This window comes from Peromyscus maniculatus, chromosome X (assembly GCF_049852395.1).
Source record: "Peromyscus maniculatus bairdii isolate BWxNUB_F1_BW_parent chromosome X, HU_Pman_BW_mat_3.1, whole genome shotgun sequence".
In the NCBI taxonomy this organism is placed as follows: domain Eukaryota; kingdom Metazoa; phylum Chordata; class Mammalia; order Rodentia; family Cricetidae; genus Peromyscus; species Peromyscus maniculatus.
Genome location: NC_134875.1, coordinates 61,825,832 through 61,853,624, shown reverse-complemented (window position 1 = coordinate 61,853,624; position 27,793 = coordinate 61,825,832). Strand labels below are relative to the sequence as shown.

The following is a 27,793-nucleotide window of genomic DNA, read 5'->3' as shown; positions in this document are numbered from 1 at the left end:
ACATCTTTGCTAATGAATGGTGAGGTTACCAGAGATTTGGAATGCTTTCGGATTGAAAGTAAAATACTACAAAAACTGTCTGAACCTGTACTACTTTCACTTAGAACACACATTTATCCCAAAGAATATAATATTTCTATTGATTGATATTTAAGTAGCCTTTTAGTGCCTGTACACGTGTACAAATGCAGATTATTTCTTTAGGGGGCTGGAAGGATAGTGCAGAAGTAAGAATATTTGCTGCTCTTGCAAAGGTCCTGAGTTTGGGATCCATCACCCACATCAGGTGGCTTACATCTGCCTGTACATCTAGCTCCAAGGTATCTGAAACACTCTGCTGGTCTTCACAGACACCTGAAATATCTGCACATATACGTACAGATGTGTGATTAAAACACTTGGATCAAATAACCAGAAAAGTCTCTTTTTAAAATAATGTTGTTGTACCTCATGGACCCATATATGATATTTTCTCATTCTGCTCTTCAAGTGAAATAACACATAAAGAAACTATGCCTAGGGATTTTGTGATATTTTCATTATTGGGGTTTATGTTCACTTACTTTAACAAGATTCTTCTTATATAATTAGTAATAAACCCAAATGGACCAAATACTTCTAGTATTAGTATATTATGAGTATTATGTATGCTATTAATTATTATATATAATATTATTATATGATATATATTAATATATACAGTAGTATTATAATGTAACATAATATACTTCCATCACTTTTATCTTCTATCTTAGAAAAACGTGCCATTATATTTATTACATATAAAGTATAGAAAAGATTAGTTAGATAATAATAGTAGCTAGTTTTTTAATGACATTTACTATGTAATAAACATTGTTCTAATTGTTTTGTCTTAATTTGCTTGTCAGAACATTCCAAAGAAAGTAAGTAGTGTTTTGCTAAACTGAAGAATGGAGAATTTAAGCAACTTTCTCAAGATTACATAGCTGCTTAGGTGATCTAATGTAGGTAATTTCAGGAATCCATTCCTTAACTTCATGTGTCTGACCCATTAATCTCACAAAATCGTTGTTTTACAAAGAAATTTTCTTGTAATTAACTGACTTTTTTGAGTATATCCATGACCAGATTACAAAAATGATGTTGAATGTGTTGTTTTTAGTGGTTACTCAGAATTTCTATGAACTTTGAGTCGACTGATCTTCTTGACACGATGGGAGGCATTTTCTTTCTACAGAAATTCTTCCCTGTACAGCTAGAGGGAACTAGGCTTCTAAGTGAAGTCTATGTTGTGAGAAAGACAGAAAGGAGAGCTAACATACTGGCCTGAGTTGTTGATTCCAAAGAACAGGAATTCTGATGGACTGAGTGTAGAAGTAGGTTGGAGGGGAATCTCCAAATGCCTAGAGATGTTCATTTTTTTCTGCCAACCCATCCAATATGGTTTCTTTGATTGTGTTTTACATCATCCTTAAATCATTTCTGATACAAGTAGTACGTTTGGTTCATTATCCTCTAGTGAATTGTGTTTGGCAAATTGACATTTCTGTGACTATATCTAGATTTTTGGCTGCAGAGATGTTCCAATGCAAATGGAAGATGTAGTTTTCCCTGTAACAGGTTTTAGGTTAAAAATAAAAGCTTACCTTAATAAATTTTGAATATCTCAAAACCCATCGAGGAACAGTGGTATCATTCTTGGATATTCTTAGTTAACACTTAGTTCTGTGATGCTTGGTCAAAAGATAATAGAGGGGTCAAGATTTTTATTAAAGTACTTTTTTGGCTTTTTTTGGTATGTATATCAAGATTTTATTCAAATACTTTGGCTATTAGGCCTATGTGTTTCCATTAAAGCATCCTGAAGACATTCATTTTATATGGGTTATTTTATTTTTTAGAATTTTAAGGTTTGAGAAGGTAGAAATGAGGATGAAAAAGTATTGTAGGTTCTTTGTACATGACTCATGTACAAAGAGTTTTTTTCCCCCTTTGAGGCAGAGTTTCTCTGTGTAACAGCCCTGGATGTCCTGGAACTCACTTTTCAGACCAGGCTGGCCTCAGACTCACAGAGATGCACCTGCCTCTGCCTCCTGAGTGCTGGGAATAAAGTCACGTGCCACCACGCCCAGTTTTGGAACAGTTTTATAAGCAATTGTTACAGGAAAATTTAAGTATGTTATTATAGACACAAATTAACTTGCATTATAAGATTAAACTTTATTGTTTATTTTATATATAAAATCACTACACAATAACAAGTTATAATCTTTAATCTTTTCCACCATCAAGCTTCATTTTAGGTATCTTTTTCATGTTTTTATTTTAGTCAGTATTCAATACTGTGAAGTGGCACTATGGCCATGACAACTCTTATAAAAGAAAGCATTTAATTGGGGCTTGCTTACAGTTTCAGAATCTTAGTCCATTATTTTTATGGAAGGAAGCATGGCAGCACAAAGGCAGACATGATGCTGAAGAACAAACTGAGTTCTATGTCTGAATCTGCATGAGGGAGGGAGGGAGGGAGGGAGGGGGAGAGGAAGGGAGGGAGGGAGGGAGAGGGGAGAGAGAGAAAGAGAGAGAGAGACAGAGAGAGAGAGAGAGACAGAGAGAGAGAGAGACACAGAGAGAGAGAGAGACAGAGACACTGACTGAGACTGGCTTGGACTTTTGAAACCTAAAACCCACCTCAGATTGACACACTTCCTCCAACAAGGCTGCACCTACTCCAATAAGGCCACACTTCCTAATCCTTTCAAATAGGGTCATCCCCTAAGCATTCAAATATATGTGCTTGTGGGGGCCATTGTTATTCAAACAACAATAGTTTATAAATTTAGCAGAACTGTAGAGCTTTTCTGTTTTAAGCTCGTAATCATTACATTGTAGCTTGTTAGAGAATTTGCCATATCCCATTAATTTATTCACATATATTCATTGCAGAGATACTTCTCAGTACTACCACATTAACATCCAAGTCTTACTATTCTCTATTTTAGGATTTCACTTTCCAGAAATAGCTATAAAACTTTCTTCAGTATTATGAATGTACTACTACTCAACTTGTCATGAAACATTTATTATTTGCTATTTCTCTAAGTATGTATGGCGCTGACGCTGGTTTAATTGCCTTTAACAGTATAGCATTTTCTTGATTCTTTGTTTTGAAAGCTCTTCTGGTTTGTGATGTTTAATGGAGGATAAGTCGTCAGCACATATGATACTTTACATATTCTAGATTTAAATGTTTCATGCTTACTTTTGACAACTTAGTAAAGATTTCTGTTTTAGCTCTAGATTTATTTTTTAAGTTGAAAAATTGTGCTTGTAAAATGATTATGAATAACTTCAGCTTGTGTAGTGGTACACAAGAATGAATACATTACTAGTGTCACCTTATGTGATATATGAAAATAATAGGTTCAGCAGTATTGATAAAATTCTATTTATCCCTATGTTCTTATTCATTTTAATCCATAGCTAAGACTTTCTACTGACAGTAGATATTACCTCTGCATCACAAATCAGAGGTTCTAATAATATTGCACAAAAAAATAGGTATAGAAACCAACAAAAATACAAATGGCTTCATTCATCTTTTAACCAGTTAAAGGAAATGAGGTAAAATATACAAAATTCATGGAAAAACAACAACCCTAAGCCTTATTTACTTTGTCTAGCCTGGATTGTTCTGTTATGAATTTTATGTGGCAAACTTGAAATGAAATGCTATTAGTTCAAAAACAAGAAGACAAAAATCTGAAACAACCATCTGGCAGGCTTAGAACATAATCTTATGTTTTTTTTAGTGTACCTCAGGTAAATAGAAGGTACCAAATGAATGCTTCATAGCAGTTTTCTTTTCTTTAAATCTGGACTTCTTAACTCTAAAATTATGAACCTCATTTATGTTTTATTCTGCATTTTAAATTTCCTCCATGTGTTTTGATTAGTCTTTCTCTCCACTGTTTAAGATGGCTTTCTCAGATAATTAGAATTTTAATTTTTTCCTCAGCTTTTCTCTGAAATGCTGGTAGAGCATGACTTATTTTCTCATTTAATCAGTTAGTGAAACTATAATGTAATTAAACTCATGACGGAACATGTTTTATCCGAATTTGAACTGAAAGATAAGTCTCTAACTCTGGCTTTAAAACCTCAAAATATTTCCATTGTAATAATCTTCAAATTAGGCTTACGTCATGTTTTATAACATATGACAACAAGGGCCATGTGGCTTTCTGTGCTATAAATAAATATGTTGCATATTGAAGCAGAATTATTTTTTATATATCCATTTACTGAATACCTATTTTTATTAAAAATTGGATGAACAGACTGTTCTAAATAAGAATGGTTAGTCTTTGTTCTCAGGATGATAAGGAGTCATATATAAACCAGTATTCATTTTAATTATCCTAAGTGCTTAAAGGAGACATCCAGGAGATTAGAGAGACCTCATTTGGGAGGACAAGGAAGGCTTCCCTGAGGAAGTGATATTTAAGCTGAATCTTTAATAATGAATAAAGATTAGACAAGCAAAGAAAGTACAAAAAATATTTTTCAGCGTGGGCAAATTGGAGCTTAATATTTTAAAAATATATGCAAAGAATCTGAGAAGAGAGATAAAATCAGAGCTAAGGATTTAAATTGTTTAAACATTATAAGCTTTAGAACACCACGGAAATACTTGAAATGTGGCAATTTTAGAACTTGTCTGAGAATTAACCTTAATGAATCTAGATTTATTTTAAATTGTTTTGAAATAACACATGCATGCATGGAATAGCTGGCATAGTGTAAAGGAAATACAACAGGCAACCAAGTGTAAGTGCCTGCTTTGAGAATAGAATGATGAAAAAACAATACAGAACAAAAGCAGATCTATTAACATGTTTGTGTGGAGTGTAGAGAGGAAGATACCTATTTCAACAAATCCTTTCATAGGATGCCTACTTCCACTTGCTGCTAGCTGGGACTTAGTATATCTGGTGTGTTGATCCCAATCTTTCAGAATTAAATATTTGTTTCATAATATTTGCCTAATAGGCAACAAATTTTAATGTGTGTACCCTAGGACTTAACCATTTCAGAACATTTAAAAACAAAAGTGAAGATGTTGTCCTTTTTCTAGTGCTTACTTAACTATAGTGACATATCTTTAGAGTTTATGATAGTGTTTCAGTAGTAGAGTCATAATTAGTTGGATTTATATACCTCAGAAGAATTACTTATTCTTCATAATATTAAGTGAAAGACAAGAAAGTGTTAAGATGCAGAGAGAGAGGAATGCATAATAAGCTTTCTGCTATTCCAAAGCTGCCTGTAGCTACTCATTCTCTCTTTCTGCTAGTATTCATTGCATCTCTCTGGTGTGTAGCAATGGGCGATAGCCATAAGAAACAAAAACAAGAGCCTTTGTATTTGAATTTTCAATATTTCCAGTGAAATGAAAGGTATGCACATTGTCACAAGACAATGAACTGGAAGCAAGCACATATCCTTTTGAATTCAGGATTGTTTTGGTTTTGTATTGTTTTTAAATTAAGGTGAGATTGAAAAGACTTGCCTTGCTATTTCATTCCGGATGCATTGTACATGAGTATAATGCGAATGCTTCTTGAGAGCATATGCTATAGAACTTGCTGAAACTTCTGCAAGTTCTTTTCCATCATTTACAGCTGTAAATTATTTCATGTTTACAGCAAGAAGTGAACACTCCAGAATAATAATCAGCTACCTATTTACAAGCATGTTCAGAAGTTCCAAGTACAGCTTGAACAAAATGATAGACTAGGTTTATTGTAGTAGTGAAAATTCCAAAGTAATTTCTAGACATATTATCTATTTGAGACAGTATTTATACATTTATACATTAAAATACATTTAAATGTCCCTTTCCAAAACATTTGCCGTTATATATGTTGGATGTCTCTGGAAAATTTTAATATATTTAATGGATACCAAAAGTATTCATCTTACACACACACACACACACACACACACACACACTGTATAATCTACAGAGTACGTGCAGCATAGCTCATATGTACATATGTTCAAACGTGACCACTTAGGATTGGACATCATATGTGGGCACTAGTCCCCAGCAGAGACACATATTAACAAAATGAAACATATAACTGAAGTGTCACTGGTACCTCAATTTCTGTTTCCCTATATGAAGGTAAGTTGAAACAACTAAGAAAAAAAATAAACTTTTAAAACAGGAATAGAAATTGAAAATCCTGAAGCCATTTGTGTTTTTATTTCTTATTTGTCAGCTGAAGGTGGTAATTCTGAAAGTTAGGAGGATAAAGTCAATAGATAGCTATATACCTACATGTTCATTACTAAAGTGATAAGGTACCAATGACATTTCTTTACAACAATAATATATTGAAGAACAGTGGAAAGGAGCACATTAATAATGTTAGCAATATATAAATTGATCAGAGTAAATAAATGAGATTTATAAAATCTAAATAAATAAATTTAGAATATTCTGAAATCTGCAGAAATGGACTAATGAAAAGATTACAATTCTAGATGAGTAAAGAATATAAGTATATAAAATTTCTTTAAATTTCTCCAGCTTAGTTATAGCAAAATGGACATTTTAGTTGAATTATTGAATTTAACAAAATTTTCATTCATATGAGAAATGGGAACATACAAGAATATGAATGCCATTTAGAGAACCAAGGATAACATTTTTGTAATGGAGAACTAATCTGATAGTAATATAAAACATGGATTTTTTTTTCATTTTTCTTTATTAAGAAATTTTCTACTCACTCCACATACTATCCACAGATTCCCCCCTCCTCCCTCCTCCCACCCTCCAGCCCTTCTTTCCCAAGCCACCCTGCATCCCACATCCCCCAAATCGAGGTCTCCCATGGGGAGTTAGCAGAGCCGAACACACAGCCTAGGCAGGTCCAAGCCCCTTCCCACTGCACCAAGGCTGTGCAAGGTGTCACACCACAGGCACCGGGTTCCAGAAGCCTGCCCATAGACCAGGGACAGATCCCGATCTCCCTGCCTGGGTGCCCCCCAAACAGTTTGAGCCAAACAACCATCTTCCATATCCAGAGGGCCTAGTCCAGTCAAATGGGGGCTCCACAGCCACCAGTCTACAGTTCATGGGCTTCCACTAGTGTGGCCAGTCATCTCTGCACATCCTCCCATCATGATCTCGACATCTGTCACCTGCAGTATCTCTCCTCTCTCTCATCAATTGGGTTCCTGGAGCTCAGCCTGGTGCCTGGCCGTGGATCTCTGCATCTGCCTCCATCTGTCACTGGACAAAGGCTCTATGATGACAGCTAGGTTATTTGCTAGGCTGGTCACCAGAGTAGACCAGTCCAGGCACCCTCTGGACCACTGCCAGCAGACCAAGGTGGGGTCAACTTTGTGGATTCCTGAGAGCCTCCCTAGCACCCTGCCTCTTCCTATTCCCATGATGTCCTCTTCTATCATGGTATCTTCCTCCTTGCACTCCCACTCTGTCCCTGTTCCAGCTTGACCCTCCCATTTCCCTATGTTCTCATCCCCCACTCCTCGCCCTCTGCCACCCCTCCACCCAGTCCACTCATGTAGATCTCATCCACTTCTCCTTCACATTGTGTCCCTCCTAGGGTCTTTCCCTGTTAGCTACCCTCTCTGGATTTGTGGCTTGCAGTCTGGCCATCCCTTCCCTCACATTTAGTATCCACTTATGAGTGAGTATATACTATGTTTGTCCTTCTGAGTCTGGGTTACCTCACTCAGGAAAAGCATGAAAATTAATGCACACACATACATACATATATATGAAATTGTGTATATATTCATGTAAGTAAATGAAAGTGAAAAGAAAGCCCAGTATATTATTTTTAAATATATAACTACAGCATAAAATATGCTTTTTGTTAAGGATATAAGATGATGCAAAATAGATAAACATTGTAATACTCCCTCTTTGTCTAATGATTTTACATGTTATAATTGTTCTGAAATTTATCTATTCTTTTTTTTTCTTTAATTTTACATATCAGCCATGGATTCCCCTGTCCTCCCCCCTCCGCCCCCAGCCCAACCCCATTCCCATCTCTTCCAGGGCAAAGACTCCCCTGGGGATTCAGCTCAGCCTGGTAGATTCAGTCCAGGCAGGTCCAGTCCCCTCCTCCCAGGCTGAGCCAAGTTTCCCTGTATAAGCTCCAGGTTCCAAACAGCCAGCTCATGCACTAAGGACAGGTCCTGGTCCCACTGCCTAGGTGCCTCCCAAACAGTTCAAGCTAATCAACTGTCTCACTTATCCAGAGGGCCTGATCTATTTAGGGGCTCCTCAGCTACTGGTTCATAGTTCATGTGTTTCCATTAGTTTGGCTATTTGTCCCTGTGCTTTTTCCAATCTTGGTCTCAACAATTCTTGCTCATATAAACCCTCCTATTTCTCGCCAATTGGTCTCTTGGAGCTTCACCTGGGGCCTGGCTGTGGATCTTTGCATCCGGTTCCCTCAGTCATTGGATGAGATTTCTAGCATGACAGTTAGGTTGTTTGGTCATCCTATCACCAGAGTAGGTCAGTTCGTCTTTCTCTCGACCATTGCCAGTATTCTATTTTGGAGGTATCTTTGTGGATTTCTGGGGACCTCTCTAGTACTTTGCTTCTTTTACATTCTTAATGTCCAGTAGCTCCTAGTTCCATGGTTACTTTTTTAGTACAGTACATGTCTTAGTTAGGGTTTCTATTGCTGTGAAGAGACAGCATGACCAAGGCAACTCTTATAAAGTAACACATTTAATTAAGGCATGCTTACAGTTTCAGAGGTTTCATCCATTATCATGGCAGGAAGCATGGCAGCACACAGACAAACATGGTGCTAGAGAAATAACTGAGAGTTATGCATCTGGATCCACAGGAAGAAGGAAGACAGAGAGAGAAACACTGTACTTGATTTGGGCTTTTGAAAGGTCAAAGCCCATCCCCAGTGACACACTTCCTCCAACAACACTGCACCTCCTAATACCCCTCAAGTATCACCACTCACTAATGACCAGACATTCACATATAGAAACCTATGGTGGCCATTCTTATTGAGACCACCACAACCCACCATCCCTTTTATGTAGATTCCAGTAGAAGCCACTTGTCGATCCCTTTCTCTGGGCCTTTGAAATCAGTATGAACATGTTGTTCAGTGATTTTACTTTGCCTGAAATATTCCAAAGCCTTTGTTGGGCCTTTCCAGGACCTTCATGTTTGGCATATATTTATTTTGTCAGTATCTGCTATTCTGCATATAAACTCTTTCTAAAATTCTCATTCTCTATAGTCATACTATACATTTCATAATTCAGTTTCTCTTCCACTATAATCTTTCCAGGTCTTATGCCCTGTGCTTGGGACACTTCCTCACTTTTATATTTCCTAATTCCTGTTTACAGTCAGTTCATGTCAGATGCTCCTTCAGGAAGACTTTTTAGACATCTTATTTGTTGCATTTGATCTCTCAGAGGTCAGGATTAAAAGGGTTTGAAATCTTTATTGGTTGAAGTTAACAGATTGTACTTATTTTTTAGTGGAAAAACCGTGCTCCCCCCCCCACCATTCTTTTTTCCTTTCTGTATTTTTCTAGAACTATGTTGTGTTTTTTATTATTATTCATTTTATTTTTTCACTTGTTACCTGTTCTAGTCTCACCTTATACCCATACATATATTTAAATTTTTAAAAATAGCACTTAAAATGTACCAATAATGAAAGTAATTCCTAATTGAGAAAATCTGGACACAAACTGTGTTCCTTTTTGTTGTTACTTTCGTACTGCGGATGAAATCTAGAGACTCATGCATGCTAAGTACAAACTCGTAACACTGACCTCCAGCCCAAGCCCACACAAACAATTAGGCAAATTACACAGTTAAATCCTATACTGCTGAGGTATAATTACCATTCTTTGTGATTACATATTTCTATGTTAGAAAATGATATGAAAAAAGAGACAGTGAATCTAATGGTGAGCAGCTGGTATATGGGAAGGTTTGAAGGAAGAAAGGGAATGAAGAAATGTAATAGAATCTCAAAATAAAATAAAAATATATAAAACTGATGTCATGAAAATATTAGAATTTAAAGCTTTATCTACAATGTAGGAATAGCATCATTATAGATTTTTTTTTTTTGCTCATTTTACCACATGCCATCACAAAATAATTCTGTGAAATATAAATGTTGCTACTATTACTGTAAAAATTTCCTTCTTCACAGTTTGGGTTGGGTTGAAACTTCTCATTTATTTAATTGTATTCTATATCAGTGTGCTGGTTTGAATAGGTATGGCCCCCATAGGCTGTGTGTTGGAATGCTTGACCCATATAAAGTGGATCTATTAAGAGGTGTGGTCTTGTTGGAGGAAATGTGTTATTGTGGGGGTTGGTTTTGAGGTTTCAGATGTAAAAGGTTGGTCAAGTACACACTTTTCACTTCTGCTACCTGTGGATTAAACTGTAGAACTCTCCGTTGTTTCTCTAGCACATCTATCTGCATGCTGCCATGGTTCTCACTATGATGATAATGGACTAAACCTCTGAAACTGTAAGCCAGCACCAATTAAATGTTTTCTCTCATAAGAGTTGCTGTGGTCATGTGATTATGGTGTCTCTTTACAGCAATAAAAACCCTAACTAAGACAATCAGTTTTCCCATTTCTTTTTCCTGGATTTCTGTGTATCCTTTAATTATCAAGTTTTCCTTTGTTTTGTTGTTTTCTTGTTTTGTTTTGAGACAGGGTCTTGCTACATAACCCTGGCTATACTGGAACTCACTAGGTAGACCAGGCTGGTCTCATGCCTACAGAGATCCCCCTGCCTCTGCCTCCCAATTAATGTGAATAAGGGTGAATAAGGGCCCAGTTATATATATCTACTATTTTTTAATCTACACAGTTAAATATTATACAACTTACATTGAAGGCAATGAGTACAACATGTAGACATTTGTTTACATTTGGAATCTTTTGTGTGTGTGGATGTGCAGGTATATTGTTTTGTTATAATGCACCACATATCGTTACTATTAATAGCAATAATTGTGTTATTTTTCCAAATTAAACAATTATTTTGTGAGTTGTGAACCTTTGTGCTTTTCACAGCTCACTTACTCTTTTAGAGAATAGGTGAGCCTGAAGTGCATTTTAGGATAATGAAAAGCACCAAAGACATCGGAAAAAAAAAGACTAATGGATGGAATACTGGATTAGAAATTGAATGCCAGCCAGGCGGTGGTGGCGTACGCCTTTAATCCCAGCACTCGGGAGGCAGAGCCAGGCGGATCTCTGTGAGTTCGAGGCCAGCCTGGGCTACCAAGTGAGTTCCAAGAAAAGGCACAAAGCTACACAGAGAAACCCTGTCTCGAAAAAAAAAAATATTAAAAAAAAATAGGAAATTGAATCCCCTAGGTTCCAGTATCACTTTCATATGTCATTGTGGATTATTGCCAAATGTGATTGTAGAACTTGTCAAATATGTAAAATGGGGCTAATGTATATTATGTTACAGGCTAGTGGGATTAATGTTAATTTAAAAACAATACATTTTATGTTTTTCCAAGACACTTCTAATATAATGGCCAAAATCTATATTCTATCTGAAATTTGAATGGTAGCAATTTTTATACTGCCATATATTTTTCATCCATAGTTTAAAATTATCCAATACATTTGTTACTTTTTTGTGCAAATATATCAAAACTTATATTTAAGTTATTAACTATTAGATTCTATTTTTGTCCTCTTCACACATATTCCACGTCTTATATATTATATTAAGATTTGAGGACCATCAGTTATTTAAAAACTTAACCATGAGTTAACATGGCATTAAAAAATAATACTAAAGTGTTTGCTTTTATGATTTGATATATTTCCATTGGAAAATAGGGGCCATGGAGCAATGGCAAAAAAATCCTCCTCATTGCTTGAATTAATTTGAAAAAGAATTTAACAAATGCTAGATGTGGAACAAGGATGACTGGACTGCTACTCACATCACCAGTGAGGCTACCTGGAAAACGAGACCCCAAAAAAGACACAGAGAAATGGATGAGATCTACATGAACAGCCTGGTCATGAGTGGGAACAATGAAGGGTGACGGTCGAGGGAAAGAGAGCGGGAGATCCTAGCTGGATCAAGAACAGAGAGGGAGAACAAGGAATAGGAGACCATGGTAAATGAAGACCACATGAGAAGGGGAGGAAGCAGAGAGCTAGGGAGGCCCACGGAGATCCACAAAGATACCCCCACAAAAGACTGCTGGCAATGGTCGAGAGACGGCAGGAACTGACCTACTCTGGTGATGGGATGGCCAGACACCCTGTTAGTAGTTCCATAAACCCCATCCAAGGAAGGTCTGAGGAATCTGGATGCAGACATCCACGGCTGGGCCCCTGGTGGAGCACTGGGAGTCTAATTAGTGAGAAAGAAGAGGGTTTATATGAGCGAGAATTGTTGAAGCCAAGGTTGGATAAAGCACAGGGACAAATAACCAAATGAATGGAAGCACAGGATCTATGAACCAAAGGCTGAGGGGCCCCTAACTGGATCAGGCCCCCTGAACGGGTGAGACAGTCATTTGGCTTGATCTGTTTGGGAGGCAGCTGTGTGTTGTTGCCGGGTCCTGGGCTAGTTGCATGAGTTGGCTGTTTGAATCCTGGGACCTATGCAGGGACGCTTGGCTCGGTCTGGGAGGGGGGGACTGGACCTGGCTGGACTGAGTCTACCAGGTCGATCCCGGTCCTCGGGGGAGACCTTGATCTGGAGGAGGTTGGGAATGGGGGGTGGGGTGGGGGAGGGGGAGGGGAGCGAGAGTGGGAGAACAGGGGAATCTGTGGCTATTATGTTGAACTAAATGATGTTGTAAAATAAATTTACTTTAAAAAAAAGAATTTAACAAAGACATATCTGCAAGTAATGATTTTTTTCTAGTCTATGACAGGTAGTACATATAATCTAAAATATTGAGGTTAATGTATGGACATTTTTATTAATACTTTTCTTGTTAAAAATGTCACTCTCAACAGGCATGATAGTGTGTGTCTGTTATCCCAGCACTTAAGGGGTTGAGAAAGGAGGATTTGTGAGTTCTGTTTTGGCATGGTATATAGAAAGAGACCTGGCATCAAAATACCAAGGAACTGAACAAATGTACAAATGACAAGCAAATAATGTTCTTAGCCTCTTCAACAAGTAACGACATATGTCCTTATTGTCTTCATGAACCCAGTATCTAGCACATAGGTGATGCTTAGGAAATGTTTACTTAGCAAATAACTGCACTTGCTGAGATCAAAAAACAAAGCAATATACAAATGCTATTTGCTTGCGTGAAAATGAATTTATGATAGGAGCTAAAATCGCTGTCATAGATAAACTAATCATCTCTTCTATGTACAAGGTACTTTTATAAGGATTCAGATAATTTACTATTGTTTACAACTCCAATTTTGATATAGAGTCCATATTATATCTAAATACTTTAGATTGGTTCTCTTTTGAGGACCAAGACTTATGCTTTAGGTAAACTATACAAGCAATAATTTTCTGAAGAAAGAATATTGTTTCACCTCTTACTATTTGTTTTAATCTCATTTTCTGGCCCTTTGTTTTATGTGAAATTATATCAATTTTGAATATTTTATGAGACAGTCTTTCCAGTGCATGCTTGCAATGTTTTAGATTAGTTGAAAAACCTTGTGGCATATTTAGCAGTAATGATGCATAGCATTTTGTTTGAATTGCTACAAATTAGCTGGAAGATGTGCATCTGTAAATTTAGTAATTTCTGGAATACATCTCAGGAAAAAAATGGTTCTCCTTATTGAAATCTTTATGTTCCAGTAAATGAATATTAAAATGGGAAAAGTAGTCTACCTCAGGGAAGAGTACACCAATTGGTTGTCCAATAACAACTAGTCATATCTGAAAACATTATATACATAACATAGACTGAGTATTTATATTTAGGAAGCATGATACACCATCACACACACACCCTGCCCCCTCCCACTAACAGTTTAAGAAAAAGATGCCATGAATTTGAAAGAGAGCTTCAAGTGGTACATGGGAATAGTTGAAGGGAGGAGATGGAAGGTTATGTAATTATAATTTTAAAAAGTTAAAATAGTGAAGAAAAGTCCCTACTCCAACCTTAGATTTTTCTACTCTTCTAGGAACACAATGTATACCACACATTAGACAATAGATATGTTCCTAAGAAATTTTGGAAATAGCTGAAATCACTGAGCTTGAGGGTGCATACTGGTTTTACAAAACTTATTGTGGCTAATTTATGATTTAAAGACTTGTTTAGAAGAGTAATGCAACATTAAGGAAATGGCATATTTGATATACCAGGGTATGTTTGAAAGCCACATAGTGGAAGAGAGTAAAACTAGAAAATTTGAGCTGGGCGGTGGTGGCGCACGCCTTTAATCCTAGCACTCGGGAGGCAGAGCCAGGCAGATCTCTGTGAGTTCGAGGCCAGCCTGATCCAGGAAAGGCGCAAAGCAACATGAAGAAACCCTGTCTTAAAAAAAAAAAAAAAAAAAAAAAAAAAAGAAAAGTTATGTATTTTGACTCTGTGTTTTGTGCAGACACTGACAGCTAGCTTTTTAAGCTCTGGAAACATTCTGGACTTAATGAGTTCAGTTTCCTCATTTGTAAAATGGGTATAATTATTTCTTTGCAGGGCAGTCTGTACAGATTAGTATAATAAGTATACATGGAATATCACACAGTACACTCAAGACAGAGTTGTGGTGGGAATGATGTTGAATAATATTAGAGTCAGTTAATTTTCGTTATGCCTGTTGATTTTATATGTTAATACAATTTGTGTGTATATATGATTTAGAGATGAGATTAACCCTTAGTGTTATATGCACAGCACTTTCTAGCCAGGGATTCCCTTTCAAGTTCATCCCCCACCCCCACCCCCCGCACCTACTCCCCCCACCCCCCCACAGGGTTTCTTTGTGTCATTTTAGTGCCTGTCCTGGATCTCGCTCTGTAGCCCAGGCTGGCCTCGAACTCATGAGATCTGCCTGCTTCTGTCTCCTGAGTACTGGGATTAAAGGTGTGCACCTCTGCTGCCTGGCTCACATTTTTTTCTCAATGTATAGTACTATGTCCTCTTCTTCATTAAAAGTCAGCTCATTATATTCCTTGATTATGAGGATCTGCTTACATTTCTAATATTAGTCCAAAACATGCTTCAACTTTGAAATAATCCATGAAATCTACAGGCTTTGCATTTTTGTAATATTTATTTTTTTCAAAGATGCACATTATGTAACAGACTCCTTTGAGAGTGCTGTTATAAAGTGTTCTTGCCCTTAATTATCCTGGTTAGAAATGTCAGGATAGTGAATTAACCTACTGTGCTCCAGATGGCTTACTTTTTTTTCCCTCTTGTCTTGTTATATCTAAAGAATATGGGATTGGTAGCAGAGTACTTTAACTTGATGTCACATTTGGGCAGTATATTATTTTCTGCATGTTATACAGTGTAAACATCCATTTGAAATATGAGATGCATAGCACATATTTGATAAGTTTGAACTTTTATCAACTTGTGAAGTAGTTTATACAGTTTATATTAACTATTGAAGATATTTAACATCCATATATTTATATAGTAGAATAAAGTCTTTTAAGGATGTATATGCATTTGTTGTATTTTAGATTATATTAATTTTCTCTTTGAAAAAGACACACTAAGGTTATAAATCATAGAATGTGACCTATGAAGTATTATTTCTATTAATGTCTTGAGGAAATGAGACTGTGTGTTCTCTTACATTCAGATCCACAGCAGAAGTGTTTAGATGTAAGAATGCTATAAGCAGAAAGACATGGTTGGTAATCTACAAAACTGATTCCATTATATTGGTAATGTTAACTGCTGTTTATATTGACATACTGTCTTACTGTAACATATATACCACTTACGGGTGAGAACACTGTTCTTTTTTAAAAACTCTATAAAGATTTTATTCTTAAGTCCTAGTTCAGTATTCTTACTAGGTTGTTCTTGTTAGGTTGGGGTTTGGGAAAAGTGGTTATTTGGATATTCATTGTATACTAGTTGAGAACTAAAATTAGATATCATGAAATAGAGGTGAATTATTTAACACAGAAACTTGAGTAACTTCTAAATTCTTCACTTCTGTATGGAATAAGTACAAATGTTTAAATTTGTTAAGTAAATTCAGTTTACTGAAATGAAGCCTAAAGACCCATTTCTACATATTCTTAAAATTTACATATATTAACCTAAAAATCTACTCCTTTTAAGCACTAGTGATAACATTATGCCACTAATAGATTATTTGATTCCAAAGATGGCATATTATTTAATTTAGCCTGTGAATTTAAGGACTAGTTGATTTTACTCTGAATTAGTCACACGTTTTACATTGTAGTAATGTTTTTAGAGGTCAGATAACGTACAGAGAAAACTATGTAGTCAGTTGCATCCATGGAAATTAAAGTGCCCTCCTTTACATATGCACTCATTATTGCCTGTCTATGAAGTACTGTGCCTTTTCCCATTTGGTTTCTAAATTTATGTCTTACTCACAGATTATTGTTTTCAAATTTATTTATTTAATTTAGACAAAAGATTTACTTTTATTTGATAATCTTTGTGTGTTTGCCTACATATATGTGTATGTACCACAGGAATGCCTGGTGCCTGTAGAAGGCAGAAAAAGGCATTGTATCCCCTACAACTGGAGTTAGAGCTATCATGTGGCTACTAAGAACTGAATCCTGGTTCATAGAGATCTATTTGCCTCTGCTTTCTGAGTGCAGGTATCAAAGGAGTGTGTTATCATGCTTGTCCTCAAATTTATTTTTTTTACATCAGCATATAAAATTTTGTGTATTCAAAATATACATAATGATGTTCTACTGCATATATATGATTACATGTAGCTAATTAACAAATGCATTATCTCATAGTTATTGTAGTCAGAAAACAAATCTCTTAGAATTTTTCAAAGTCATATTCTAAACTATAGTCCACTGGGTTCTTCTACAGGGGATTTCTTGAACTTACTCCTCCTGTCTCTGTAGACATGTACTATTTAATGAATATCTCTCCAATTCCTTTCACTCTCAACTATCCTAGCCTGTGATAACTCAATCCTACTCTCAAACTCTAACAAATAACTTTATATTGTATGTATGAATGAAGATCATGCAGATTTTTTCTTTCTGTGCATGCTTAATTTCTCTAAGTGTAATCTCTTTCTGTTCTTCCAAGTTACTGCAATTTATAGGGTTTCCTCCTTTATATGTCTCAATGTACTACTCAATTAATTGTGTGTATGTACATTTTTTTTTGTTTTTTTGTTTTTTGTTTTTCGAGACAGGGTTTCTCTGTGTAGCTTTGCGCCTTTCCTGGAACTCACTTGGTAGCCCAGGCTGGCCTCGAACTCACAGAGATCTGCCTGCCTCTGCCTCCCGAGTGCTGGGATTAAAGGCATGCGCCACCACCGCCCGGCTGTGTATGTACATTTTAAAGAATTTGATCCATTAGTGAATATTTAGTTTGCTTCCTTTTCTTGATGATTGTGAATAATGCTGTAGTAAGAATATGAGTACATTGAGATATGCATTTCCATGTGATATATATGCAATAGTGGGACTGCTAGATCATATGGTAGTCCTATTTTTACTTTTTTGTGCTCTTGCATACTCATGTTCATAATTGCTGTACAGTTACATTCTTACTACAATGTACATTGGGACCTTTCTTTACAGTCTTCTTAACACTTATTATTTTTGATAATACATTTTTATAATAATCATTCTTGTAGTAGTGAAATAACATGTCATTGTAATTTTTGGTTGCATTTCTCTGTAAGGTTGTGATGTTGAACTTTTCTTTCTATATATTTGTCACCCATTTTGTCTTTTTCTTTGGACAAATGTTTATTCAGTTCATTTGTCTGGTTTTTAATTGGATATTTGTTTTCTGTGTAATGAATGGAGTTTTTTGAGTTGTTACTGAATTGTTTAAGATTCATGGAAAGGCTCTTATAGTCATGGGGAAGTTGAACATCCCCCCTCCAGATCTCCCTTCCTTATTGGAAACCATGGACCCAGGGGGCCTTTGTGTATGTTTCTAATAGTCAAAGTAAAAGTGGTATCAAGTGAACCTCATCTCCTTTGGCTGTATAGTGACTTTTCTCTGTTCTGTGGTGCAAGGGAATGCTACAGTCTTACAGGTCATTCACTGTGATGTTCTTCACTGTGAATAATTGTTAGTTAATTTTTTTAGGAAGGAGTGAAGCAGATGAACTGGTATCCTGTCACCCATTTATTTCACTTGATCAGATTGATGCCAAGTTTGACATCATCTCTATCAGTTCTTTTTAAAAGTGAGGGCAAGAAGTAAATGCTGACTCAGAGTCTCAGGTTGTACATCTTTTACCTTAGTCATCTTGAACACCACTTTATTACTACTACTAAGGAGGAAGTGTATTCAGTGCTTAAGCATACAGGCCTTATAGTTAGACAGACCTGAAATCTAATTTCAGGCTCTACTACTTATCTGTTCCATGGTCTTGCTTGGGTTTTCCAAGCCCCAGTTTACTAATGTGTAACATGCCAATGATGTTAACAGATCAAGGGCTTCCTCACCTTGGGGAACATGTTGTTTTTTCTGTCTTTATTGCCCTAGATCTCCAGCCCACTTACATAGATGAAATTGTTCTGTGTCTTTAATGATTCTCCTTTCCTTCTAACTGTGGTACTTTTATCACATGATCACATTTGTCCTTGACAACTGGACAGTCATTCTTTAAATAAATAAAAAATAAAGAAGGTAATGAAATTTAAATTAGCCATCTTTTGAGTGGTAAATTATTTTCTGATTTTATATTGCTATTCATGATGTGAACAGACTGCAGGGCAGACACTTTGGGACTCTCCGTGCCTACAGTGCCATATAGGATGACCCAGCGGTGCCACCTGTGCTTCCTGTCTGATCCGTAGTTAAATTTTAATGAGTACAGGCAACCTGTGGTGATGTCATTTGGTGCTTATTTTGGTACAAATACTTTTTCATACTAAAGTTATTTCATCAGGATTCAGTAATGAATGTTTCACTTTCCAGCAAAAATATAATCTTTGATACAAATATAAAAGGGGAGGTTAGGTGGCTGGACTTGGTTAGAAGGTGTTTAGCCAAGTAATTTAGTTTATGCTTAATGCCTATATCTTAAGAAATGAAACTGTGAAGTTCTAAGATTACCTTATCTGCAGCAGAAACCATTAAACATGTTTAAGAATTCTAGTTTGAGAGTTATCAGCTCTGAGTTCCAGTTTCATTGATGTACTAGCAAATCTCCAAACATGCTGTGTTTGAGTTTTTGTATCTCAGTGGTTAAATTCTGACAAAATAGCTTAGTCTTTCTTAAGTGAATAGCACTTATTAGTCTTTGAACTTATAGCCTCAAATAGATTCATGATTCTTCAAGGTCTCATACTCTACCGCCTATTATGATAATTTTCTTATCTATCTTCCTATCTAGTAACAGGAATTTCTCTGAATTGTGCTTATATATCAAAAATACTGCCACCAGAGAAAGAGGGTGGATTACCTCGTCATGTGGGTAATAAAACAGAATGTGCCTTATTGGGATTTCTCTTGGATTTAAAATGGGATTATCAAGATGTTAGAAATGAAATACCAGAAGAAGCATTGTACAAAATCTACACCTTCAATTCTGTTAGGAAGTCCATGAGTACAGTCCTGAAAAATTCAGATGGAAGTTACTGCATCTTCAGCAAGGGTGTATCTGAGATCATGCTGAAAAAGTGTTTCAAAATCTTGAGTGCTAATGGTGAGGCAAAAGTATTCAGACCCAGGGACCGTGGTGATATTGTGAAAACTGTGATTGATCCGATGGCATCGGAAGGCCTGAGAACCATCTGTCTGGCATTCAGAGATTTCCAAGCAGGAGAGCCAGAACCATAGTGGGACAACGAGAATGATGTCGTCACTGGCCTTACTTGCATTGCTGTTGTGGGGATTGAAGATCCTGTGAGGCCTGAGGTACCAGAGGCAATAAAGAAGTGCCAGAGAGCTGGCATTACTGTGCGAATGGTCACTGGTGATAATATTAATACTGCTTGTGCTATTGCTACCAAGTGTGGTATTTTATACCCAGGGGAAGATTTCCTTTGCCTAGAAGGTAAAGACTTTAACCGAAGAATACGAAATGAGAAAGGAGAGATTGAACAAGAGAGGATAGACAAGATTTGGCCAAAGCTTCGAGTCCTTGCAAGATCCTCCCCATACACTGGTTAAAGGTATAATTGATAGCACTGTTGCCGAGCAACGTCAAGTTGTGGCTGTAACTGGTGATGGTACAAATGACAGCCCTGCACTAAAGAAAGCAGACGTTGGATTTGCAATGGGCATTGCTGGAACTGATGTGGCTAAAGAAGCATCTGATATTATTCTCACAGATGACAACTTTACAAGCATTGTTAAAGCAGTTATGTGGGGATGAAATGTCTATGACAGCATCTCAAAGTACCTTCAGTTCCAGCTTCCTGTTAATGTAGTAGCAGTGATTGTTGCTTTCACGGGCGCTTGTATTACTCAAGATTCACCACTTAAGGCGGTACAGATGCTGTTGGTAAACCTCATCATGGACACCCTGGCCTCCCTGGCCCTGGCAACGGAACCACCTACTGAGTTGCTCCTGCTTCAGAAGCCTTATGGTAGAAATAAGCCTCTCATCTCATGCACAATGATGAAGAATATTTTGGGTCATGCATTCTACCAGCTCATAGTGGTTTTTACACTCTTATTTGCTGGGGAGAAGTTTTTTGATATCGACAGTGGAAGGAATGCTCCTCTGCACATTCCCCCTCCAAACATTACACTATTGTGTTCAATACCTTTGTGCTGATGCAGCTTTTCAATGAAATAAATGCCCGGAAAATTCATGGTGAAAGAAATGTGTTTGAAGGAATCTTTAATAATGCCATCTTCTGCACCATTGTGCTAGGTACCTTTGTGGTCCAGATACTAATTGTGCAGTTTGGTGGCAAACCTTTCAGCTGCTCAGAACTTTCAATAGAACAGTGGCTGTGGTCAATATTCCTGGGAATGGGGACCTTACTCTGGGGCCAGCTTATTTCAACAATTCCAACTAGCCATTTAAAATTCCTAAAAGAAGCCGATCATGGAACACAAAAGGAAGAAACACCCGAAGAAGAGCTGCCCCGGCCCGTCCACCCCCCCCCCCCCAAGCTCCAGGTCCTGGCTCCGGCTCATTTGTATGTTTCTGTAGCTAGAGTTTTCCTGCCTTGCCCACAGTCAGGACAAATCTCTCTCACCCGCCAGTCCCACAGCTGCTCAGACCCAACCAAGTAAACACAGAGACTTATATTGCTTACAAACTGTATGGCCATGGCAGTCTTCATGTTAACTGTTCTTATATCTTAAATTAGCCCATTTCTATAAATCGATACCTTGCCACGTGGCTCGTGGCTTACCAGCATCTTCACATGCAGCTTGTCATGGTGGTGGCTGGCAGTGTCTCTGCCTCAGCCTTCTACTTCCCAGAATTCTTTTTCTCTTTGTCCTGCCTATACTTCCTCCTGCCTTACTACTGGCCAATCAGTGTTTTATTTATTAACCAATCAGAGCAACACATTTGCCATACAGAACATCCCACAGCACTTCCCCTTTTCTTTTCTTTTTTTTTTAAAAGGAAGGTTTTAACATTAACAAAGTAAATTTACATACAATTTGGGCGTAGTTTTTCTTACTACTTCCTGCTGGAGGGGGCGTTGTATCTTATGGGGACACAAAGAAAATTTTAGGATTATGGAATAGTTCATGAGGCTGTATTGTCTGAGCCAGTTGCCTTGAATCCGATTTGGACGTTGGATTATCTGGGCCATGGTGTCATCAGAGACCTTTCAGGGGGTCTTGGCTAGTCAAACCTGATGTATCTTAATCTGGAACAAATCCATAGCCTCTTGCTTTCTGTGGAAACAAAAGCAGAGCCTCCTTTTCAAAGCAACACATCCTTATATCCAAATTTTAAAGACAAGGAATCTTTAAAATATATATATTGGTGTAACTCAACATCTTTTATGATCAAATGTTTTTTTGTAGTTAAAAATCCCAAAGACAACACAATCCAGATTCTCTGTGTAATATTCATCTTTACGTGGCTTATTTTTTATATTAATTTTACTGTCTCTTTAAAGACTTTATTTTTTAAAACTGTATTTGTTTATATAGCTGTATATATCACCTTTTTTTTTCCTCTTTCAAGCCTACGTATATTTTATACACATTGTAAACCATTACATCTGAATCTGTCTTATTGTGAATCTATTGCTTTAAACTGTAGCATTTGTATGACTGAAACTGCGCTATCACTGCTGGCTTTGCCCACTTCAGGTTCCCAACATGGCGGTGGTACATTTACTGCCAGCTCTGGGAGCTATCATGGGTCTATGCTTTTATCCAAGCAGCGTGTAGCCCAGAAACTTCTTTTTTTTTTTTTTTTTGTTTTGTACTAGCAAACGTTAAATCCACCACACAGCTTAATGTGCCACTTGCAGAGGCCTCATTCCTTCCATACTGCAGATCGAGCGTGCATGCTAGGAGCCCACCAGTAGCTCAAACAGGCAGGCTGCCACTCATTTGAGAGAGACAATTAGGAAGCTGTTTTTAGCTCCGTTTTAGAATCTTTTTTCAGGTTTTAGGTGGAAACTCTTGCCCCACGTTGGGCGCCATTTGTAGCTAGATTTGTCCTGACTATGGGCCAGGCAGGAAAACTCTAGCTACACTTATAGCCTCAAATAGATTCACGATTCTTCAAGGTCTCATACTCTACCACATATTATGATAATCTTCTTTCTGATCATTATGTAGCAGAATGTGAGCTCTGCTATGACATCATAGGGTCACAGATTCTCACTGTTTGCCAGACCTGAGAATATACTACATGCTGAGTGGTAATATTCTAATACGAGAAGGACCCTCTCTGCCCGATAATGGAAACTTTGTGTTCATGCTCTTGCTTCATGAAGACAGTGGAAACCTGCATTATTAATGGATGAGTAGAGAGTAGTCAACTCAACTTAGTTCACAAAAAAGCAAAATTTCTGTTCTACTATACAATAGCCTGCTATGAATCACACATTCAGAATAGCTGGGCCTTTGAGATTGTGTAGCTCAGTGTTATTAAAACTTTATTTTATTTAACATTAGAATCACTTTGCTGGCAGGAATATTCAGCAGAATATAAATGTGTAAATGCCTTCATTATTAGGGGAACAGAAGACAGATTTTCCAAGTTAGCCCTCTCTTTTGCACATCTCTTCCTCAGCCAGTCAAGGATTCCTAAGGACTCTGAAAATATACTTTTCAGAGTCTTACTTGTGATACAGTTCCATTCCTGAATATTTCATGAAGATTAGAAGCCTACCTTTTCTTAAAAATATAGTTGACCAGAAGCCAATAACTTTATGTCACTGATAATTTCTCATAAGATAATTGTTTGGGTGTTCATGAAATCATGAAATTAATGACAAGATAGCCTGCCTTATAGGTACGTACTAATTAAATGATTACTATATACCAGTGCCTGATTAATATTTATTAACAACCCAGAGTCACTCGAGGAGAGGAAAGTCAGTTGAAGATTTGCCTGGATCAGAATGGCCTTTGGCCATACCTATGAAAGTTTGTCTTGAGAGATGATTGATGTACAAGGGCGGTACAATCTGTAGGCAGGTGGGTTTGCACTATGTAAGAAAGCAATCTGAGTATAACTAGAGAAAGAAAGGGGCAGTAAACAGTGATCCTCTGTGGGTTCTGGATAAAGATTCTGCCTTGATTTCCTGCCCCTACTTCCCTCTGTGATAGAGTGCAATATGACTGTTGCAAGATGAAAATAAATCCTTTTCTTCCCAAGTGGTTTTTGGTCAGGGTGTTTTATCACAGCAAGAGAAAATCAAACTGGAACAACCAGACATTCTTCTTTACCAATAATATTATTTTAATCTCACAATAAGCCTACAGATAGACACCATATTATTTTCGTTTTGTAGAACAAGAACCTAAGGTTCAGGATTCAAGTGACACAATGACCAGTTTCACAAGACTCATAAGGGTAAAGAATGATGAGGGAACTTTTACTCCCTCCCCTTTGTAATAATACTCCATTGTAAATAATACACACACACCCCAGAAGACTGTTTCAGAAGCAGCTTTTAAGCAGTATCTTCCCTAGTTGTTAAACTAAAATTAAATGGTGTATAGGTTTGTTGAAAGCTCTTTGTGCTATAAACATGTAAGGTGCCATTGATGACTAAGTCTTTCAGTCTCAATTAGTGCCAAATTAGTGTCTAAAGTTAGTATTGTAGTTGGATCTGTAAAATGATAAAGCATATAGTGAAAACATAAAACTTACATTTCTTCATAGTTTTGCCTTAATATAACAAATGTTGATAAAGCTTTCCCACTTTTTCCTGTCTTGAACTAGTACAGTATAATTGATAGAATCCTTACTGGTTTTTAAAGTAGCTATTTATATAGAGACACATCCTCCTTTCTCATAATAGTGAGTAGAGTAAATGTGATATAATTGTAAAATACAAGAAGCAGGCCACCATTAGGCTTCTTGTCTTGTGCTCTAGGACTCTTGAGCCTTTGTGTACCATCTTAGAATCATATATTTAATTGGCAGATATCAAATACACAGGAAAAAAAGGTAGAACAATTACTCTAAGGTATGCTATTCAAATATTTTCAAAAATTGAAATAACCTAGAACTTATAAAACATTTTCATATAGTATCCTATGTATGGAGATTCCTATGAGATTTATGCCCAATCACTAAAATTGTTCTTCACTTGGTGAATGGTTAAATCAACTATGGAAATAGTAATAATGTTAAATGTTGCTTACTAGTAAAAGTACACTATTGATTTATGCAGTAATCTATGTGACTCTCCAAGGCAGTATGATGCATAACAAAGGCCATCTCATGGGGTATAATTTCATACACATATGTAACATTAATAAATACAAATTATAGAAATGTTAAAGAGATTAGTGGCTTTCAGAGTAGAAAGTTGTGACAGGGTGATAGATCTAGTTATGAAAGGTCAACATGAGGGATCATTGTGGGAATGAGCTGTCTGAATGTTGGCTATATTAATCTACAGGTGATAATATTGCATTGAACTTTATTCATATAGAACAATATACCACACATACAAGTAAATGTTGGTAAAATTAGGATACTATGAATAAGATATTTGCATTTTTGTCAATATCAGTATTGCAACTGTGATATTAGAGTGTTTCTTTGCAGGATGGTGTGATTGGGGAGAGTAAGAGATCTCTGTGAATTATTTCTTACAATTTTGTGCATATTTCTATTATTTTAAAATAGGTTACAGATCAAGAAATAGTATACTTCCTTATGTTTTTTTGTTAAATAACAGAAGAATGTGGCAGATTGTATGTAATAAGCATACATTATATTTCAAATACTTCCACAAATGTGTGTTGTAGTACAGTAGAAAACTATCTCTAAGTGAGTAGGTTTATGAGCTGTTTTGCCACTGTAGTTTTTTTTTTTTTATCTACATTCATAATATCAAAGAGCGCTAAACTTAATGTGACATTTTCTGAAAATAAAGATGTTATGTTTCCCTCTCAAAATTATTTGTACACTACCTGGATTTGGAACCCAGGTTAAGAACCTTTGGGTTATTTTTTGTCTGTTTACATTTCATTAGCTGATGTATATCAAGGGCTTTTGCCAGTTTAAAAATATACATAGTGCTTATACTTTTTTCTACCTCAAGTAGTATGAATAGTGATAAGAGCTCATAAAAATGCTAGACCCAGTTTATAGTTTTGAAGATTTACTTGATGTTATTCAGCCATATGCACATTGTTCACAATAATTGCTTAATAGTAGTTTCATAAGCCAATTATGGGTAAGTTTTATGCATAGAACCACCCTCCCATTTATTGTTAGATAAAAAAGGAAAAACTCCGATTGATTGTTTATTATCCATAGTGACTACTATTGAATATTGTTAAGTGTTAAAATTTGCTTTCACTAGCAAATCATAATAGTTGAGTGTTTGTTATAATAAAATATTTGTACACACACACACACACACACACACACACACACACACACATGGTCTGGGTTAAATATATATTCACAGTTTCTTAGCTTATATATTTTTCTCATAGTACATGGGCCCAAGGAATGATTTAAGTATTTTGTTTTCTGATACCCTTGGGCTCTACAATTTTGTTGTGAATTTCTTAAGAGATATTTCATATATTTAAAGCCTCAATAAGTTATTCCAGAAGAAACATTATAGGTATTTTTCCTTTCATTAAACATTTAAATTCATCACATTTTAATAAAATTAGTCACATCCTTTTGAGAAAAAATGGTCCACACTGCTATAGGAAACTTTTGATGCTATCTTGCCTTAGAATGTGGTATATATTTTCTTACTTTGCACATTTCATACCCTGAAAATACCTTAATTGAAAACTGTGTTTACTGCAATGGGGAAATGACACCCTATGATGTTATTGAATGATGGTAATTTTTTTTACAGAGTTTTCATATAGACCTTAATTGATATTATGCATTATCTTATTCTCTATATTTCCTGTAAATTAAAGGACTCTAATACACACTGAATTTAATGTATTAAAGTTGTAGAGCCTAAGGTTTTTAGACAAGCAAATGCTTCAATATAACATTATTTTAAATACCATAATTTAAGAATCCTCTCATATATTTGTTTGATGAGTTCATTAGGTAAGTTTAGTACTTTTCCCTTAAGAGATATTTTTGGGTGGGTGGGGTAGTGAGGATGACCTGGGAGGAGTTGCGGGAGGGGGAAACCGTAATCAGAATATATTATATGAAATATCTTTTCAATAAAGATATTTTATTTTTCATATATCAATAGAAGATATTTAAATGTTCAGTAATACATTCAAATTTATAATATTACCACACACCTTATTTTTGGAATGGATACTTAGGTTCGTATGTGTAGGACACTTTGATTTTGTGTTTCTTTTTCTTACTTAAACTAATGGAACTGATATGGAAAATGGCTTTTCAGTTTGTGTTTTTAATGTTGTAGGACTATAAGGATTAACACAGGAATCTTTGTAGATATAATTCCAAATGTACTAACTTACAGTATTGTATTTGAGAGCTACAGTAATATTTAAGAAACTCACTTGGTTAAAGTGGCCAAAGAAACTTGAGTTATGTATGAAACATAGTCAATCTCAGTGTCTTAGTTTGCTTGTCTTCGTGCTGTGATGAATCACTGAGCAAAAGCACCTTGGGGAGGAAAGATTTTACGTAGGTTACATGTCCCTATCAAAGTCTATCATGAGGGAAAGTCAGAACAGGAACCCGTGGGAAAGGAACTGAAACAGAGAGCATAGAGGAATTCTGCTTTACTGGCTTACTCTCCATGGCTCGCTCAGCTTGATTTCTAGTACTACCTGTTTAGGGGATGTACTACTTCCAGTCAGCTAGCTCCTCCCACATCAATCAAGAAAATGCCCAAAGACATGTCTACAGGGCAGTTTGGTAGAACTGTCCCTTACTTGATGTTCTCTTCTCAGAAAGTATCCAGTTGACAAAATTTCACCAGTACAAGCAGTAACAGTATTTCCCTTTTTCAAGATAATGTTGCCCTCTCTAAAGGT

At 36.3% G+C, this 27,793-nt stretch overlaps 1 protein-coding gene and 1 pseudogene across 4 annotated transcripts in view; both read left to right on the top strand.

Annotated features, from left to right (window-relative positions):
• Diaph2 (diaphanous related formin 2) overlaps window positions 1-27,793 on the top strand; it is a 748,266-nt gene that overhangs the window by 146,009 nt on the left and 574,464 nt on the right. The window lies entirely within an intron of this gene.
• On the top strand, window positions 19,550-22,231 carry LOC121825780 (plasma membrane calcium-transporting ATPase 1 pseudogene; annotated as a pseudogene).